At 31.3% G+C, this 12,303-nt stretch overlaps 1 protein-coding gene across 1 annotated transcript in view; it reads left to right on the forward strand.

The window, feature by feature from the left end:
• The window catches only part of KaiR1D (Kainate-type ionotropic glutamate receptor subunit 1D), a 226,646-nt gene that overhangs the window by 55,866 nt on the left and 158,477 nt on the right, over positions 1-12,303 (forward strand). Inside the window, exon 2 of the mRNA XM_088275369.1 lies at positions 2,949-3,115. The gene's annotated coding sequence lies outside the window, so the exon portion shown is untranslated. The remainder of the gene's footprint in view (positions 1-2,948; positions 3,116-12,303) is intronic.

The raw sequence follows: 12,303 nt of genomic DNA on the forward strand, positions 1-12,303 counted from the left end.
TGAACTTACATGTAAAGTGTCATGAGATTTATAATAAATTCATATGTAAGTATTCCAAATTTTGAGTAGTGTGGTTGTCAATCATGGTGAAAGTTGCACATGTGTAAAACGATCACTTAACCTACGTATGACAGGTCATAAGCTGTGTTAATACCCAAACTCCAAAATTCTTCTTCATTTATATATTGAGATGTCAAAAATAAGATAAGAGATATAAGAATGCTACACCAATCTATCTTTGTAAGCATTCTCCTCATACATCCCCGTCAATTTTCCGACTACCGACAACATCACTTTCAAATATTCTATGAAATTCAAAAAGGTTTGTTAAGAAAACCTTATTTTATTATTTTTCTTATTTTGAAAAAGAGAAATATTTTTTATTATTTTATTATTTACACAATTATTTCAATTTCGTACTATTTCTGTAAGCCTAAGCGGTTCATTATCAGAAATAGGTATCAAATTGTGGAAGAGTAGGTTTGAACAGAGAAACTCTGACTTAAGAGTCCGCGACACATATTATCAATATTAATCATCACCCATTAGAATATTTTTCAATATTACTATAATATTAACATTACTTAAAATACAGAGCATTGTAACATAATATTTGTAGTTTCCACTCTTACCACGGAAGGTACATAAAGTACTCTTAGTCGGTAGAAATCTGTGGTAATGTATATACGCACTGTGCTCTAGGTTTAATGGGGAACATGGATTTCAACCCTTAATATTCTTCCCCAAGATTTATGTTAATTTCAAATTATTATCGCGAAACGCATAATATCATGATTCCAAGTAAAATGTAACAAATTAATTGCTTGGAAACGATTTGCTGAATGCATATTTTCATACACAATGACTTGCTTTGATTCAATTACACAATTTTTGAAAATCGTATATAATATATGTATCTTTGTGTAAATTTTCAAAATCACATAAATCAAAATTTGAAAGAAAGAGTAAAAGTTCCTCCCCTAATAAAATAAGTATTTTTCGGGAGGTACTAAACTTTGGGCAATTAATTTTAAAATTTAAACATATTTTATAAAATACAACTCAAAACCAAATAATAAACAATATAACCAAACTCAATATGCGAGGTTGAAGATGTCGTTATGTGGAGACGGCAACGTAGGAGACAATGATGTGCGCATGTGAGGAGAATGGAACCACCCAGACTCCCCCACATTGAACTGTACGACCGACCCCAAGATAGATGTCTCCCGGGCAGACCACAAAAGAGATGGATTGATAGCTGAAAATTGACATCGCAACAGGTTATTCCCTCTTAAAAACAGGTCACAAGGCCTACACCAAGCATAAAAGGAAGAAGAAGAACTCAAAACTTTGTTTTTAACATTATTTTTTGACATCTCATCAAAGATGAAGAAGAATATGGAAGTCTGGGCATTTACGGGGCTTACGACCGTCATAGGCTGGTTTGAGTGATCACTTTACATACGTGTAACATTCACCAATTCTACCCAATATTGACAACCACACTACTCAAATTCTTGGAAGTTCTATATATATGAACCAATTTAGAAACTTTGTTCTTGAATCACTAGAACTTCACTAGAGACATCTATTGGTGAGATGTAAAGAAGCTTTTTTATTAAGCAGAAACTCTTATATTAGTATGTGAGATCCGAATCCTGGATTATAATCACACACATGAGAAACGCCAGAAATACCATTTTCATTTTTATTATTAAGCTTATAATTTGACCAGATAATTTATTTACAACATTTTGAGTGTGTCCAAATACTTGTTCACAAAATCTGGATTATCTCCAATTACAGGAGTTATTTTCATATTATTTTTTGACATCTCATCAAAGATGAAGAAGAATATGGAAGTCTGGGCATTTACGGGGCTTACGACCGTCATAGGCTGGTTTGAGTGATCACTTTACATACGTGTAACATTCACCAATTCTACCCAATATTGACAACCACACTACTCAAATTCTTGGAAGTTCTATATATATGAACCAATTTAGAAACTTTGTTCTTGAATCACTAGAACTTCACTAGAGACATCTATTGGTGAGATGTAAAGAAGCTTTTTTATTAAGCAGAAACTCTTATATTAGTATGTGAGATCCGAATCCTGGATTATAATCACACACATGAGAAACGCCAGAAAATACCATTTTCATTTTTATTATTAAGCTTATAATTTGACCAGATAATTTATTTACAACATTTTGAGTGTGTCCAAATACTTGTTCACAAAATCTGGATTATCTCCAATTACAGGAGTTATTTTCATATTATTTTTTGACATCTCATCAAAGATGAAGAAGAATATGGAAGTCTGGGCATTTACGGGGCTTACGACCGTCATAGGCTGGTTTGAGTGATCACTTTACATACGTGTAACATTCACCAATTCTACCCAATATTGACAACCACACTACTCAAATTCTTGGAAGTTCTATATATATGAACCAATTTAGAAACTTTGTTCTTGAATCACTAGAACTTCACTAGAGACATCTATTGGTGAGATGTAAAGAAGCTTTTTTATTAAGCAGAAACTCTTATATTAGTATGTGAGATCCGAATCCTGGATTATAATCACACACATGAGAAACGCTGTTTGTTTTTAACCACTTTTTCCAGTTGACAAATACCTCATCATCTCAGGAATGGATGGATGAACCATCTCTGAGAATGACAATGTGCTTGTCATTCTCAGAGATGGAATGGAATGGAAAAAATATCAAAAATTAAAATGGTTAAAAACAGTGGTTGAGTTTTATTTTATAATGTTTAAAAAATATGCCACAAAGTATCTATAATACAAAATATATACAAGAGACTTTCTACTGTTAAATTCTTTTAACGTAAATTACTACGTTAATTTCTAATACTTTGATTGGTTGCAACTGTATACCAACTGTGATCACTAAAATAAATACGTTTTTTCATTTCAGATTGTGACAATTTTCTGCAGTAACTCGAGCTGTGTCCCGCGCGTCAGTAGGATGATTTCTTGAGAGTGCATTGCAAGTGCATCTCACGATGTCCACCTGGGCAGTTCCTCTGCTCCTGGTAGTGCTCTCCGGGCAGCTGACGGCCTTACCGGAAACTATAAAGATTGGTGAGTTTATTATACATTCAATTAATTTATTAAACACTTTTAATTTATTTATAAACATATTGTTTGCTTTATCGTGTCGTGCCCGGAGTTGAGTGATGGTGTAATATTGTGTAATAATGCCACGATTTTATTTTTCTTATTTTATTTCAATTTTTTTCAAAGTAGAAAGTGTTCAGCATAAATTATTCAAGTTGGAGGTGTTTCTTTCGAAATCAGTTGACATTGTTATGAAGTTATTATAAAGCCCAATGAATTAACGTAAGCATAAATTTCGTACAGATTTTGTTTGTGGTAGAACAGCATTTTATATAATTAATAATAATAATAATAAAACCCTTATCCGCACTCCAATGGTGCATAGGGCACTGTGTCTTATAAACGCAGTGTTATCATGATCGTTTTACTTATGAAGGAAAGGTGATCAGCCCTCATCAGGTACCAGTCCATGGTAATATTGAATAAATATTACAGTGAAAAAATCACTTATATTTATTTTTACCCCTCTTGAGAATCGAACCCGGGACCTCCAGAACGGTAGCCGAGCGTGCTGACCATTACACTACGGAGGCGGACAAAATTAAATAATAACATTTATTTAATTCAAATATATATAATTAAATAATAACATTTATTTAATTCAAAGATCATCATGACTCCAACTTTTCATTGACCTAGAATATATGTATACTTTATATAAAATATTTACTAATTTCTTTACAAATTTATTTTGTATGTTAAAAATGTGAAATATGAAGAAGAAAAAAAACAAATTAAAATATAGCTACCAATTTAAAAAAGACACTTTGCTTTAGTTTTGCGAACTGTGATAGCAAATTTTTCGCCATTTCTGTAGTGAATTTTAACAATTTCAATGCGTTGTTGATGCGTGTATCGTTGCATTTTTATTAGTCGCGTAGTTTTTACTTGTCAAATGTTGACATTTGAAAGATGAAGCTGTCATCTTTTGAAAGATGTCATCTTTTGAAAAATGACAGCTTCAAAAGTGGCAGCTGCCCAGATAGCGGGCTATTCAAAATGAAACCTCCTATTGGAAAACCCTATACTATATCATAGCTAATTCATTCGTTAATAATGCCATAACAAGGCAACAATTGTCAACATATTAATTTTATGTGTTAAAAAAAATACAATTTAGTAAACTCAAAAAATCTGTGTTTGATTAAACAATTATTACATAAATATCAAAGGAAGGTTGGTGAATGTTGCACATGTCGCTGACTCCATTCAACAACGTCATATTTCAAAAATCGTCGATTTTGAGTTGTGCATGTTTTCGGAATGTCCAGAAAATGTACTATATCCCAGCAAAAGCGGCATATTTTTAACTTACCAGCTACAGGGCAGAAAGTGTTATTTTGCATTTTGAAGCAAAGGTATTATTTAATTATGTTTTTAAATGTACTAAATATTTTTCAAATTGATAAAAACCTTCAGGTTTTACCTAAAAAGATCTGTTGCACAGTAAAAAGTTCAATAAGTGGCTTGATATTTATTTTTAATACATTTTATATTATTCTTAAACTTCAAAAACGATCTCCTAAAAAATCAAGTTTTTTTGATAAAGGACGTTGTTGAAAGGAGTAAGCGATGTGTAAAGGGATCACTTGACCAGCCTTTGAAAGGTCGTAAGCTCTATAAATGCTCGGATTTCCATATTTTTTTTCAACTACATATATTAATATGTCAAAATGTAAAGAAAAGTCTTTTACATAAACGTTTAGCCTCTTCTAAGATGTGACCCAATGTTTGAGTGATTCTTAAACGATTCAACAAATTAATTTACTCCGGAGTTTGTGCAAAGCCTTAGGCTACACTGAATATTGACAAAGGAGATTAGATCAAAAAGGTACTGAGAGGATATCAAGATGATATATCTACTGAGAAGGGTTGAATTTACACTAAAAGGGAACCATGGACACTTGGGATTGAAGTACTTGCATATATTTGTCTACCTAGAAACTGGCAATCTCTACAGCAAGGGTAGCCAACCTGCGGCCCGTGGGTCGCATGTGGCCCGCGGAGTGTCTACTTGCGGCTCGTGGAGAAAATCACATATTTTTCATTTTATGTACACAAAACCACCAAAAGAAAATTCCATCGTACGTAGTTCATATAATATCCCATACATGGGAGTATTTCACTATCTTGGAAATTTCAAGACCCATAATGGCCATAATTAGTAGTTAAAACATTGCGCTAAAGAAGAAAAGAGTAGCAGAAGAACTGAAAAGTTTTTAAGACAGATGGACTATAAATTATAAATGCAATGATTCTGTCTCTATCTTGAAAAAGTATAACATTAAACGGATTTAACATGCAAATAAGTTTGAAAAGTACCAAATAAATATGTACATATACATATATATGTATATATATATATATATAGATATATATATATATATATAAACATATTTATATATATATATATATATATATATATATATATATATATATATATATATATATATATATATATATAAATATATGTAATGGCTGCTGAAAATGTTGGCCACCTATGTTCTACAGAATTGCTTAAGCCTTTAAAATTGGTAAAATAGTCGAAATAAGAGACACTGTGCCGAATTAACTTTTTATAAACCCATCTCAATCACACAAAAAAGGGGAAAAAGTGCCTTGTCTTTATTTTAGCTTCTATTTGTAGTTATATTTGATTAAACAGTATATAGTCCGAAGTTGTATCCATCTCCATGGTGTAATCCGTTAGCGTGTTTAGCCATCGTTTTAGAGGTCCCAGGTTGGATTCCCAGGGGGGTTCAAAATAAATATTAGTGATTTTACACTCAAATATTTATTTAATATTACCCTGGAGCGCAGGAATGGTCACCATGGCTTCATGTAAGTAACGATCAAGATAATACTGCGCCAATACGATGCAGTGGCCTATGCACCATTAAGTGGGGATAAGGGTTAGAAGAAGAAGAAGTAAATTATACCAAGAGTGGATGATTATTTTAAACTTTTGAATTCAGTAAAAAAAGTAAAAAAATGATTAAATAGCAACTGTTTTTTTTTTCAGTTACTCGATTGGGATTTTTTATGTGTATTAAAAAGTGTCCAGAGATGTCACTCTTGTACTTAAAATAAAAAATCACTTAAAATATTTTTCTTTAGTTTATACGCTAGTCACTTTGTGGGAGTAATTATCTATCCGTTTTTAACTTAAGTTTTACTTGGTAAATACCACTTTCTCTTAAAATCTATTGTGACAAGTGTTTTGATGCATTCAGCATCATTTTCAGATGCAGTATTCGAAATACCAATGTATAAAAAATATAAAAAATGCATCAAAAACATGTCACAATAAATTTTAAGAAGCAGTTAATTTATAAAGTAAAATTTAGATTAAAAAATATAATTCTTCTAACCCGCACAAATTTTGCATGAACACGTGATTCAACTTTGATTATACATTGTTATTCAACCTTTAAAAAGCTCGTAAACGGTTATTTTTTTTAAAAAGCACGTGTAACTTTCCATAAAAAGGGTTGTCGAAATTGATGAGTTTTATCTCAGAAAGTTTAGTCCTGTTTGTTGACAGTTGAGGGATATTTTACTTTCCTTGGTAAATTGCCCGCAAGTTGGACGAAAGGGTGGGTGGAGCCTGTTGGAAAGTTTTTCCTCTTTTCAATTCTAATTTTTCTTCCCCTTTCTTATACCAGGAAAGGTAAATAGGGTCCTCAAATCCTTTGATGTTAGAAATGACAGAAAGCCAGAAATATTCACACGTGTCCTTGCGAAATCATATTGGCGATGGATTCGAAATATCTTGACTATATTGTGTTATTGAACTGGGTTGCTTTTGATGAAAATATTCTTCAAAGGGCTGAAAGAAACTGAAACAAGGATATATAAATATGTTAATATTTTTTATAGATGAAATAATAATTCAGGGTATGTTTGAAGGCTAAACAAATAACGTAGTGTGAATATATCCCATAATTTTGTATTTAAAAGGTTTTTTTAGTTTTGATCAAATATGAAAAAAGAATAACCTGTTGACGAAAAAAAAGGATTTTCAAATAATGTTATTTATATAAACATTTTAAAAGCTTACTGAATTTTTTTGTTAAATTAAATTGATTTAAACCCGTGATTGATAACCACACTAATACTTAAATTTAATTTTTTACTCAAATGGGTAGAATGGTGAATCATAATTTTTTTGACATCTCATCAATGATGAAGAAGAATATTGAAGTCTGGGCATTTACGGGGCTGACGATCGTTATAATAAGTCAAACAGTTAAGTCAAACACCACCATGGACTCATCCGTAGCGCATAAATACATGTTGACACTTTGAACATACGTAAAATACAGGTACATCATAATTACAAAAGCGAACTTTTGCCGATTACTAGAAACCACAAAGTTCCAACCCCCGAAAGAAGAGTTCTAACGGTATTTTACATTGTCTCTTCTACCCACCCCTATACTACCTTCCACCCCCTCACGGTGACCCGCATGTCTTGCTCCTGCCAGTATCCTGGAACTCTTAGGGTTGGAACTTTCCTCACGTGAGACAGAGTTGACGAGCAAAGGTAAACAGGGCCTTTTGGGATAAATTTACTTAGGGTTAATAGGAGCGATGGTCATGTTTTTACAACCCTTAAATGACAGGGTATAATATTTCGAATGTTTGACGAAATCTTTATTTCTGCCGTGTTCATTTTTACTTATGGTCATGTTTTTTCAACCCTTAAATGACAGGGTATAATATTTCGAATGTTTGACGAAACCTTTATTTCTGTTTGTTCATTTTTACCTTATGGTTATGTTTTTTCAACCCTTAAATGACAGGGTATAATATTTCGAATGTTTGACGAAACCTTTATTTCTGCCGTGTTCATTATTACCTTAGTTTAGTGACAATAATCGATGTTAGTCACAGTTTAAAAAAAACACTTAATAAAAATGGTACTGCACAAAATGAATGTTGAATACTAAGAAAAGTGTGTGAAAAAGGAAAACTGTGTTTATCACAGTAAAAAAGTTCTGTTTGTAACAGAGGAAAAAGAAAAACCATTTTACTCATCATATTATTTTTCGACATCTCATCAATGGTGAAAAAGAATATGGATGTCTGGGAATTTACGGGGCTGGCGACCGTCATAGGCTGGTTTAAGTGATCACTTCACACACGTGTAACATCCACCAATTCTAGCCGTTATTGACAACCACACTAATCAAATTCTTGTAAGTTCTATATTTATGAACCAATTTTGAAACATTGCTCTTGAATCACTAGAACTTCACAACATACATTTATTGGTGAGATGAAATGAAACTTTTTATGGAGCAGAACTCTTTTATTAGTATGTGAGGTCCGAATCCTGGATTATAATCACACACACGAGAAACGCCAGAGTAAATAAATTATCTGGTCAAATTATAAGCTTAAATAATAAAAAGGAAAATTATATTTTCTGGTGTAGAGTATTAAAAGAACACTGTTTATCTTAGTAAAAAAAATCTGTTTGTAACAGAGGAAAAAACCATTATAATTATTTAATAATTACTACATTTTGAGTGTGTATAAATCTTTGTTCTCAAATCTTGGTTTCTCCAATTAGTATCAATTTTTTTTCTTTTTGACATCTCAAAAAAATATATTTGAGGAAGAATGTGCTTTCTGGGTTTTTATAGGACTCATGACATGTTATAGGCTGGTTTAGTGATCACATTAATCAAATTAAGGCCAAGCTATCTTATAATAGTTTATGGATAGCTATCTATGACCTGTCATAAATCATAGTTACTTTGAAGGCCTTTGAATACCCGACTACCTTATTCTTCTTCATGTAAATTCGAAGATATTAATCGCGTTCAAAAAAAAAAATTTTTTATTTATTTATTTCTAGTATTACGATTAAGTCATTTTTCTAATATGAATATATGATAAACGAAGATCATATATTCCAAGTATGCTAAGTAATCCGGTTTCAGATCTTACATACAAATAAAAGAGTCCGCTAAATATAGACTTCCTAAATCCGATCATAGATGGGTGTTATCAACTCAATCAAAGAACGTCATGATATTGATAATTTATGATTGACTTTAAGTGATGTAAAAAAAAGGTGAATTTTACAAGTGTATTAAGTGATAACTTAATCAGCCTATGACAAATCGTAAAACGTGTAAATTCCTAGACCTTCATGTTCATGTTCATCTTTGTTAAGATGTCAAAAATAAGAATATTTGTTTCACAATAGTATCGGTACAATCCACGTTTTTTTAATATTCCTCAATTCACATATACGAGTTTATGAGTACCTCGTTTTAAAAAAAATGGTTTAAGCTTTACCCCATTGCTTTCTAATTTTCTTTCATAAGTTCTGCTATTTCAGGGTATATTCGAGGCACGTTCTGATAGTAGAATCTGACCAAGTAATAAAATTATGTTTGTTACGGAGAAATTAACGCTATTGGTGATCTCCTATCTTTTCATATTCCTGGAACACCATTACACTAAACTTTTATTTAACAATGGGTTATATATATATATATATATATATATATATATATATATATATATATATATATATATAATATATATATATATATATATATATATACGTACAGGGATCTAAAAAAATACGGACAGCGCTACCGATTCCTATTTAAAATAACGTAAAGTGCAACTTTTGCCATTATGTGCTTTTTAAGTAAAGTATATTACATATCGTAACATTAAATTAGACTGTCTTTATAACTAAATTACGAAATGACAGCTGGTTAAGCGCAAAAAATGGCTTTTCCAAAAACGTTCAGCTCTGGTTGAGGGCCAAAAGCAGTTTCGAATATTTTTTAAAATATGTTTCTCGTTATGTGCAATCTAAAATGCAACTTTAAAATACCACTTTCATTGTTAAATTCGCGAAAAAACGTCATCGGCCCACCCTATTACTTATGCCTGCTTCAAATGATAGAACACAAAAATCCAAATAAAGAAACGAATTAATTTAATGATTCGTATATAAATTTCAAACATTTTTCTTCATTTGAATTGCTCACGTTTACCTAGTATATTCAATTGAAAATTTAATGTAAGTTTTATTTTTTAATGAAACTTACCAATTTTAATTTACAGGTTTATTCCGTATTTTTGATGTAGGCGGATCAAAATTGTAATTTATATTAAATATTAGCGAAGAAAAAGAAAATTCAATAAAGGTTAAAAGAAAAATTATTGGGTTATAAGTGAAGTGGGTTGATAATCACTTCAGCATCTAATTCTGAAGATAAATATTTCGTTTACTGTAGATAGGTAATTATCTGCTCAGTCGATAAATTACGCTTTAATTTTCTTTAATACTTTTTGCAAATAAACACTCAACAAGAAGATATAACGAATATTTTCATGTTTTTTCAAGGAGAAAATTTGAAATACTTGAGTATTATCGACTCTGAAATAATTTATTAAGACCCATTTTAGTACTGAAACTCGGTTAACATAAGAATCGTCTACAGAAAAAATATATATTAAAAGTAGGTATATTACAAAAAATACCTTATTAAACTGAAAACAGTATTTTTTCAGTTTGAAGTAATTTTCGTTACATTTTTTCTTCACATATATAAAACAACATTTTGAGTGTGTCCAAACACTTGTTCATAAAATCTAGATTATCTCCAATTACAGGAGTTATTTTCATATTATTTTTTGACATCTCATCAAAGATGAAGAAGAATATGGACCGTCATAGGCTGGTTTAAGTGATCACCTCACATACTTATATAAGAGTTTCTGCTTAGTAAAAAGCTTCTTTACATCTCACCAATAGATGTCTCTAGTGAAGTTCTAGTGATTCAAGAACAAGGTTTCTAAATTGGTTCATATATACAGAACATCCAAGAATTTGAGTAGTGTGGTTGTCATTAATTGGTAGAATTGGTGAATGTTACACGTGTGTCAAGTGATCACTTAAACCAGCCTATGATGGTCATCAGCCCCATACATGCCCAGACTTCCATATTCTTCTTCATCTTAAATGAGATGTAAAAAAATAACACATATATAAAAGTGTCTCAAATTAAGACGAAGCATCTATCAATTTTAAACGAAAGGAAAAAGAAAGAAGATTGAAGTCTCAGAATCCCTGAGTTTACGACCAAGTATTTGGCTGGCTAAAATGATTACTTTGTAAACACTTGTGCAGCGTTCACCATTCTTGTAATTTTTAAACACCACATTGCTATATTAAAAAAAAATGTTATATGATTTGCATGCGCAGTTATTGGGTTCATTTCGTATGTTAATTGTAAAATTTATAAATTTTGAATTTCGTCTGGTAGTGGCACCCTCAGTTGAGAATTATAAAGCATATAGCTTAATCCAATTGAATATAGGTGAGATTAATTTAGAATCATTTAAAATAAACTTTTTAAGAGTAAGAGCTTAAAAAAATCATTTTAGGATACTTATTAAATATTTGATCTCGTAAGCCCTGGAATACTCAGACCTCTATCTTTGATCGTATAAAAACAAAAGATTATTATCTATAATGTATGTTGATATCATAATATCGTATGGTATATTTCATCATGGACCGATATGGTCAGCAACGCACATATGCTCCAAAGAGCAAGAACAGGAAGACAGTTGCTGAGTGATATCAAGGTCCAGAAGGTGTCCTATCTGCGGCATATGCTAACAGGAAAAAAAAACAGCTATTGCACTTAATCATTAAAGGCAAAATAGAGAGTCAACGAGGTGTGAGCAGAAGACAGATCTCCTGGCTCCGGAATATATGAGATAAGATGAGGACCAGAACCGTCGATGTGCTGTTTAGAGCTACCCAAGATAAAGACAATTATTCTCAAGTGATATCAATTTCAAGTTTCAATGATACTGATTTAAGAGGGAACTGACATGACAAACAGATAAAAAATTTACAAAACTATCATCCCTCATCCTACACTAGATGTCTCTAGTGAAGTCAAGCACTTTGTTTTGAGTCAGATCAATATATTTAGAAGTTTCAAGAATCGGAGTAGATTATCAATCATGACTAGAATTGGTGAATGTGTAAAGTGATCATTACCCTATGACGGTCGTTAGCCCTGTAAATGCCCAGACTTCATATTCTTCTACATTTTTGTTGAGAAGTTAAAAAATAATATAAAAAGATTTAGGAGAGAAAA

Source organism: Brachycentrus maculatus, unplaced genomic scaffold (assembly GCF_059751285.1).
Source record: "Brachycentrus maculatus isolate JH-2025_06_01 unplaced genomic scaffold, ASM5975128v1 h1tg000849l, whole genome shotgun sequence".
In the NCBI taxonomy this organism is placed as follows: Eukaryota; Metazoa; Arthropoda; class Insecta; order Trichoptera; family Brachycentridae; genus Brachycentrus; species Brachycentrus maculatus.